The following is an 8,852-nucleotide window of genomic DNA, read 5'->3' as shown; positions in this document are numbered from 1 at the left end:
CGATGTATTAAAATTATATTGGCACTAGATTGAGACTAGATATCATCTGGGATTTTTCAAATTCAGATTTCAAAGATATCATGTTATCTGATTTCATCATATTACCCGTTTGTTCTTCAAGTCTACAGTGAAATCAGAAAAGACACTCACACAAACACAAAGTGATTATAATGAGTGTGCATGGTCCAGCAGAATGGACATTTTGACATATGTCTATTCTGTCAGAACATGCACTCTTCACACACACACACACATGCGCGCACACACACTCTGCCCTTCAGAGTTTTGGTATCCCTGCTGAGAGGCCGTAATGTCAGTGTTTGTGTTGGTCAGCAGGGTCTCTGTCCACACAGTCAGCGGGGTCAGTGCCCCCACAGCAGGACCTGGACACTGGGAGACACATGAGGTGAAGGGTGGGTGTGGGAGGGTGGAGGAGGTGGGGGGTTGGGGGATCGGGGGAGTATCAGCTCAGGTTCTGAAGGGTCCGCTCACCCTCAAATCCAAGCCAAGGCCTCTGATGCCAAGCTAGTCTGTCAGGCCCCCCTCTCTCTGCGGTTCTGGCCTCGGCACCCTGCAGTTATGGAGGCATAAATTGGCATAGGCCAACATAAGCCTCCTCGTGGCACTGCATATGATTAACTGGACCATTGGGCAGCTTGGCCTGGGAGCGGCCCGGGTCCTGGGCATGGGTCCACAGGGCACAGGCAAGGACAAGGGAGGCTCTGCCAAGGTGGAAGTGGATCTCTGCTCTTGTTTACATTTGGTGAAAATTTGTGCTGACTTTGAACGAAAAGCAGTTTATTCTCAATTGCATCAGTTGCATCCCTCTGCCAACATCAGTGTCTCACACTTTGAGAGGCTTATGTATGTATGTGTAAAATTGTTAAAATACTAGCTAGTCAGGTTTTAACAAGTAGGGAAGGTGCTGGTGAGTCAGAAAAATGCATTTAGGAGTGAAGCTTAAGGTGTATCATGTTCAGATTTTACAAATTTTTAGCACTGACATTTGTGTTATGAAATGAGTATTACATGAGTATCGGTATTAACACTCCTATTACTCTAATAACACAGCTTTACACTTAGAGTACGCTCGCAGAAACAACAAACCATTACACAGGCAACATAGTGTGTCAGTGAAATGTAGAAAACAGACGTGCTACGTAAGAGAGGAAAGAGTTAAGCATCACATTCATGGGTTTTAAAACAGCAGTCCAAAAAGCTGCCTTTAAGCATGATCAAGTCTTTTTCCTTCACACCTCCAACTTCACAAGTGTGACTTCCGTCTGTTGCGTCTCTCCCTCTCCATCTTTTTTTTCTTCCCCCCTCCTACTCCACCTCCTTTCCTTCTCATCCTCTCTTTCCTCAGTCTTTTTCACTTGCAAATCCCAGCACTGCACTCACTTAGCAGGAAAATGGTGCCTTCTCCACTGTTATCATACCCGTCCAACACTGTCTCGGTATCTAGATGCTCCTTAACAACCCAGGATGAACTTAACCCCCACTTGTAGCCCCCCCCTCTTCTTTCTAACCCTTCTCCTCCTCCTCCTCCTCCTTTCCCTGAGGGCAATGTGGCATTTCTTCCCTCAGCCAGCCGCCTCCCTGGCCCTGTGCTGTCACTCTGGATGGCTCCTAGCATGCTCTGCCCCGCTGTGATTGAGCATTACGAGGTGTTTCACGCCTCTGTGCATTAGGCGAGACGGCAGGGAGGGCGTGGGGTAAATGATACGTATGGATCGCAAGGGCAGCACAGTTCATGGCTGGGTCAGGTCAGAGGGAGAAAGGCGATGGCCCCAGCTACTGGGACAATCCATGCATGCACACATACACTTGCACGCACAAACCTGCATACACACACAAGTGCATGGACATAGACAAACGAGTACACACATATTCATGGATACACACACCTGCATGCGTATACAGGCAGACAGACGGTAAGCATCTCATGGATGGATGGATACACATGCTGACACTTTATTTCACTCCTAGCAGCCAGATTTATGGACGCTCTGCCGTTTCAACTTTGATATTTATGGAATTAAAAAGGACAAACACAACCAGATTGTACACTCTTTCCAAAGCCCACTCAACAAGAATCATCACCACACAGAAGGTCCACTGAAGTTGCTGCAATTAATTTTTCAAAATAGTGGCTGCTTTTCTAACCATTCCAATCAGTGCATGTCCTTACCAGCATTTCCACCACAGAAACACAAAGACAAGGGCGGAGGTGCATGTCGGGATTAGGAACAACACACAATCTACACTTAGTCGATCTCCATGCATTAACAACTGAGTCCTGTTTGAGCTGGTGAGGCGGTGTAATTAATGTGTTGTGACGAGGGGCTTCTGCCCAGTGACGGTGAAAGACCACCTACTGGCTTTTAATACTGCCTGTCAATGTGGCCAAAGGACACTCAATACAGGCCTGTCTTTGCTTGGGGGGTTGAATGGGAGAGAGCTGCACTGAGAGATAGGCTTCATGAAATGTCTCCCTGACAGGGTAACGGAAATAGGAATAATCTGTTTTGCAGAGACATTTAAAATACTTCGAACTGCATCAACAGCTGTTTGTCACACCATTACAGCTTCAATTTGTCTGAAAAATCAGAGGAAAATTGGACTAATGGAGAAACAAGCAGAGAAACCAACAACTAAAACATTTATTACAGATTTAGATATTGGTGGTGTCAGTGGCTACACTTCTCAAGTGCCCAGATGACGTGTGTATCTATAGTTGAGGTGTAAGCAGTGTTCAGTCAGAGCGCACCGTCTCTGACCTTTCTCCAGATCCCCTCTGATTAACACACACTCTGTTGCACTCCCGTGAGCGGCAGGGATGTGCTCGATAACGCTCCCGTCTCGCGTGCTTAACCCCCTCACCGCCAACACCTCCCTTGTACACCCTCTTACAAACACACACACATGTGCACGGCATCCAGAACGCACACGCACGCCTAACCACACACTCACACATATACAGAAACACACAGGCACACATTCAACACACTTCACACGCGCATAGACAACCTCTTTGAGACATGCACGCAAAATGACATTTCATTCACGGCTACTGTATATCATGCAGGATCATTACATGATATGTGATGTGCTAATAGCCTTTTGACCTTATTTACAAGGGGCGTAAGGGCAGCACCTCTTATTAGTGGCTATACTTTACATAAACATGGACAGAAGAGACATCTTTTCAGACTGTCGGCAAATCAAATTGTTTCTTTTTTTTTAATGACATTTAATATATTCACTGCAACATATCTGTAAAGTGTAAGAATGAATATCTTTATAACACGTATAGGTATAAAAAAGAGGAGTATTGCATCACTTAGCTGAAACCTAAAAGCACCTAGATTGCCTGTGAGTATATCTGCTGAGCATCTCTGTCTTATCTGGTGTCACTAAATGCCTGTTGAGGTCTCTCACTGATATGCACTTCACCTGCTCGGCCTTTTATTCTCCAGGTCTGGACATAATTTGAACATGGTTATTTCAGCCTGAGCAAGCAGAAATCAAATATGTGCACCGCTCCAGGGTTAGATCTCCTATTGTACCTGTTCTGTAAAAGGCCCAGAGAGCCATCCTACACACCGGAGTTAAGTATTGCTTCTTGTATCCAGGCACCTTGTACAGATGTAGGGAGAGATTAATCCCTGATCCCGCTACTCTGCGTCTCCCCATCTCTTCCTCTGTTCTGGGAGTGTGTGTGCTGTATGTTTCACAATAGAGCACTCCAGATCAATACTGCCCTCCCGGAGCTGCTGCGGCTACAGTCTGAGACAGGCCTGCCTCCTCTCTCTGCCTGCCTGCCTGTCACTCTGTCTGATGGCTTGTCACAGTCTCTGGAGTGTCTGGATGATTTTCAGCCTCTGCCTCTCTTAGCTCTCTCTTTCTCTCTCTCTCTCTCTCTCTCTCTCTCTCTCTCTCTCTCCTTCTGCCTCTGTCTCGCTTCTTGTCTCCGTTTCTGTATGTCTCTCAGTTCAGTTTAAATAAATGGGCTTTACTGGCATGAAATACATTGCCAAAGAAGATATGCAACGCAAAAACAAATTTAAAAAAAGAAGTGACAACGCTAAAAAAGCAGAGAAAAAAAGTTTATTTTATCACTGTTTTAGGTTTTCATTATCTCTGTTCTTCAACTATGCCATAAGATGTACTTTGCAGCCAATGTGGCATACTCACTTCTTCAAAAAAACAAATACGATTTTAAAGTTTTTTTCTAATGTGTTATTTTATGCAGTGCCCTTGTCTCTCCCTCTGGTTGTATCTGTCTATCTTTCCCTACTTTCTTTCCCTCTCTCTTGTCCTGTCTGACATCTCACCCATGCCCTGTCTCACTCTCCTCACAAAATTGTTCCCTACCTCTCGCCATATACCTGTTCTTTCTCTGCAAACGCTCTCTTTCCATCTCTGCAACATATTCTTTCTATCCTGCTCTCCTGTTCCTTCTGTTCTCCTCCCTCCCTCTCTGTCCCTCTCTCTCTCTCTCTCCCTGGCTGCCTGCAACCCCGGGGCTTGACAAGCTGGCCAGGCCGCCGCATCTGCCAGCACATCTTTAGCGGCTTGGCAGTGAGGAGCGCCCGTCACAGGTTGTAATCAAACCTGCCTGGAAACCGAGCAGGAGGGGAGAGGAGGAGGAGGAGAAGGAGGAGGTGGCGGGAGTGGAAGTGGGGGTGGAGGGGCCCCTCCTTCTGCCTGATTAATCATAATGTAATTTTAATTAAAAAGCACAGTGTCAAAGGGTTTAGCTGCCTGAGAAGTGAGCCCAGATTGCCACGCAGCAGCAGCCCCCTCAGTCTGCGGGCAGGAAATGCGTCCTGACAAATCCAGGCGCCTGGGCCAAGAAAAACAAAGGCCACCATTACCAGGATATTGTCATTGAGGGGAAGAGCAGGGAGGGTGAAATGGATGATGAGGGGACAAGGATGGAAGGAGAATGGGGATGGGAGGGGACGGGAAGAGCGGACAGGGAGAAAAGGATTGGGGGTCACACTGTCATGCCAATTGGTTCTCGGTGCAAACGCCCGTGTCACGTAAAAAGGCAAAGGAACGGCAGAGGCAGAAGCGAGGTGCGAGAGGCTGCGGTTCTGGCATCGTGTTTTGTCAGGGGGGTTTGTGCAGTGGATATTGTAAGCTTTTGTGAGGGATGCTGTAGGCTGCGGGGCCAGTTTTGGGTGGTTAAGTTTGTTTACATCTCAGGTGGATGTAGTGTCCACTCAGTGTCAGACCGGGCTAAATCTGCGCCACCTGAACCGCGGCTGCTGTGTGCTGTTTCACGGGCTCCAGGCCAAGCTGTGGCTGAGACGATGGTAGCTGCTTAAGACAGGGCAGAGGGAGGCTCGGGCGCACCGGGGAGGCCAGAGGGCTGCAGCCAGGGTCAGGGAGAGTTTGTGAGGAGACGTGGGGTGTCAACATGGCTGAGGAGAAAGCTAAGCCAAACACACATGGTGACATGGTATTACCCTGGGTCATGGTGACAGATTAGGAGGATTACAGACATGGGTGACTTGTGTCTAGGTTGGGGTGAACATAAGGTGTTTGTGTGTTTTGTATATGCGTCTGAGTTTATGCGTGGAGTGATATGACTTCTTCGCAGAAAAGAAGACAAACATGTACCACAGACAAGCCATGGGCAAAACACAAGTTTTTTAAATTAGTGTCAGTTTGTGTCAAGATGATGTAATAGTGTTTTAATGAGTAGGTGACACACACTTTATGCAATATGCTTATTTTTTTTCTCACTTACACTATCATCTTCACTCTACCTGGCACTGGAGAAAGCAGAAGTGTGTTATAAGTTTTTATGTCTGTACCGATATATTTTTTTACAGTTAGGTTTAATATCTATATTTATGCCTTTGTCCATATATGCTCTGATTTCTATTATTTGTATATGTTTTGCATTTATATATGTGATTAGTGGGATGAAAGTCAGTTTTACTGCATGAAAATACATATTATACATACAAGTTTTTTGTTAAGTATTACTTATATGGCAAGCTTTTAAGTTACTTGCTATAAAAGTTTCCATTTGCATATTTTGAGGCACATAAGAAAAGGACATATGAAAGGCATTATATGCTTTATGCACATCTAGTTGAAGCTGCAATAACTGAAACTGCAAAAATGGGACTGTTTAGATTTAACTGACAAAAAACAAAACAAAAAAAATTCATGGAATAAACATGTAATTTATCAGTAAGTCTGGCTGATGAGGACCATGTATCCTCGACCAACAAATTATGTGTTTATACCTCATTTTTTTGGCAGTTCAGACTTAACAGTCCTCACTTAAATCAACACCTTGGCAATTTAATTAATGCAGCTTTTAATTCTAATACATGTTTTCTTTGTGGGAGCAAGGAAGACAAAGAGAAAACGAAGTTGAAACAGCCCTTCATAAAAGACAGTATAGTATACAGATAGATAGATAGATAGATAGATAGATAGATAGATAGAAAGGAAGGAAGGGGGAGCAGAGGAATCGTTGCATCCTGGGCCTCACCCCCTGCAAGCACAATTAGAGTACATGGGTCCCTAATGCTTTTTGGGAGTACAACCAGCACCCCAAGAGAGGAAGGGGCTAAAAGCTCAGCGCTCAAATCCTTCATTCTCTCTCTCTCTCTTTCTCTTTCTCTCTCTCGTTCTCTCTCGCTCTCTCTCCCTGTGGTTTTCTGTGAGTGTGGGGGGCAGCAGGGCCACGATTGGATGACCTTTGGAGAGGGGAGAGGGGAGGAGGATGCAGGGGGGTCACCAGTGTCCGGGTGGGTTGAGGGTTTTGGAGGGTTTGGAGGTGAGAGACCGTGAAGGGCCCTCCATCAGGCCCTAACAAGCATTTGATTTCTCCCTCCAGGTGTTGTGTGCCTTACAGTCCTCAGCCAAGGGGTCTCTAAGCAGCATAATGGCACTGAGGCTATTCCTATGTCACACGAGCATGAAAGAGCAATCCCCTGCTCTGACTGTGGAGGCTGTGGCCATGAGCTTGAGTTATACAGTGACACTGTAAACCAGGAGAGAGACGGAAATATGCTGTGAATGAGGTGAAAATGCCATCATACCCCAGTCACAGTCCATGGTGAAATACGGCATTTAACAGGGAGAAAGAGCCATCATTCGAATATATATATATATGACTAATATATGACTTATATATGCCTATACATGATATGATCATACATGACTTTTAATACTATTTAAATAGGTGAAAAAAAATGAATTCTTGATGTATTGCAAGCGTTTTTTATTTTTATTATATAAAACAAGGTGAAAAGAATAAGAGTCTTGACCTTGCACAATTTAATAATAATAATAATAAACATAGATGTAAAGGTTTTTTTGTGCAAAATCCAGTACTTTAAAATCTAAATCAGCTGTGCATGGGGTCCTCACCTTTTTTTCCCCCACAACTTTGGAAAAAAAAAAGTTTGTATTGGAGTACTGGCACAATAAAATGCCAATCATTATTTGTAAAAAGAGCAATCAAATGAAATGAAAACTTGTCTTCCTTTGATTTGCTAATTAGCGGTTAGTATCCTAAGTTCTTCCTCATTGATGGTTGAATCATATAATAGGTTAAACGTTCCAGTCTTTGGCTTTTATTCACTAAACCAACAGTTGAGCCCTACTGACCAATAAAAGCTAACAAGTGCTTGAGAGGCAGAGTAGTGCAAAGGGAGTAATGAGGTCTCTGTATGATCTGATGTGGCCCATATTGTTCTGTGATCTGGAGAGGCATGCTCCAGCAGGGCATACACACTCACACACACACACTCACACAGCCTCTCTAGGACACTAACGAGGGTTTGAAGAACCTCCTTTGACACCTGGGGCTGGAGACACAAAGCTCGCCACCCGCCCCACTGAATGGAGAGACGAAAAGAGACAGATGACATCTTAAACAACCATTAACACGCAGGTAGCTAACAAAGCCGGCTCGCTCTCATTTGCATGTCAAAGGGCACACACACACACACGCTCAAAGGGAGGCATATGTACTGAAATGCACATAATGCAGAGCGGGCATGGCTGTGTTACATAAGCAGGAATGCACATATGTGTGGGCGTGTACGGAGACACACATATACAAAAACAATGCACACACGCGCACACTCCAATGCATGATACACCACGAGCGGTACAAGGACGAGACCTTGCCCGCCTATGGGATCAACAGTTGAGGGGGAAGCGTCACTTGCTTCCTGTCAGTCTACTTTTCACCCAGAGCTCCTGGCGCTTCAGCTCCTGGTTCCCCCTGAGCGAACCACCCGCTGGCTGCCTTAACCGCCCTCTAATCAACCCATCTGTTAGGTCATTATTGCATCCACAGCCATCTGAAGAGGGGAGCAACCCTGCAAAGCAGATAGGGAGTGAGCTGGATAGAAGGGGAGGCATGGAGATGGCTAAAACATGCTTTTTTTTCTTTCTTTTTTTTTTTAAGATATGACAGTCATAGTTACGGATTCAATTCCTTTCCATTTATTCAATAAACAAAATTATTTTATCTCCATAAGCCCTGAGTTGAAAATGCCTGGTGCAAAAGCTTCTAACATTCAGTCTTTAGGTAGATCATTAAAAATTAATACTATATTAAAATGGTGTAAATTACAGCTATAATTGTGTGAACTGCAGTTTAATTTTCAGTGTGAAGAGAGTGAGTTGACAATCTAATTCTGGCTTTTACTTGAGAATTGTTGATCTTTTTTTTTTTTATTGCAGACAAATGGGATTAATTTGTCTTTGGCCTCTTTCTGCTTTTCTGTGATTTGACACTGAGGACTTTGGTTTAATATCTTGTTTCTGTTATTAAAACACAATAATTGTTATTTATGAATGCGTTC

Source organism: Myripristis murdjan, chromosome 11 (genome assembly GCF_902150065.1).
Source record: "Myripristis murdjan chromosome 11, fMyrMur1.1, whole genome shotgun sequence".
In the NCBI taxonomy this organism is placed as follows: Eukaryota; Metazoa; Chordata; class Actinopteri; order Holocentriformes; family Holocentridae; genus Myripristis; species Myripristis murdjan.
Note: the sequence above shows the minus strand (reverse complement) of the source record.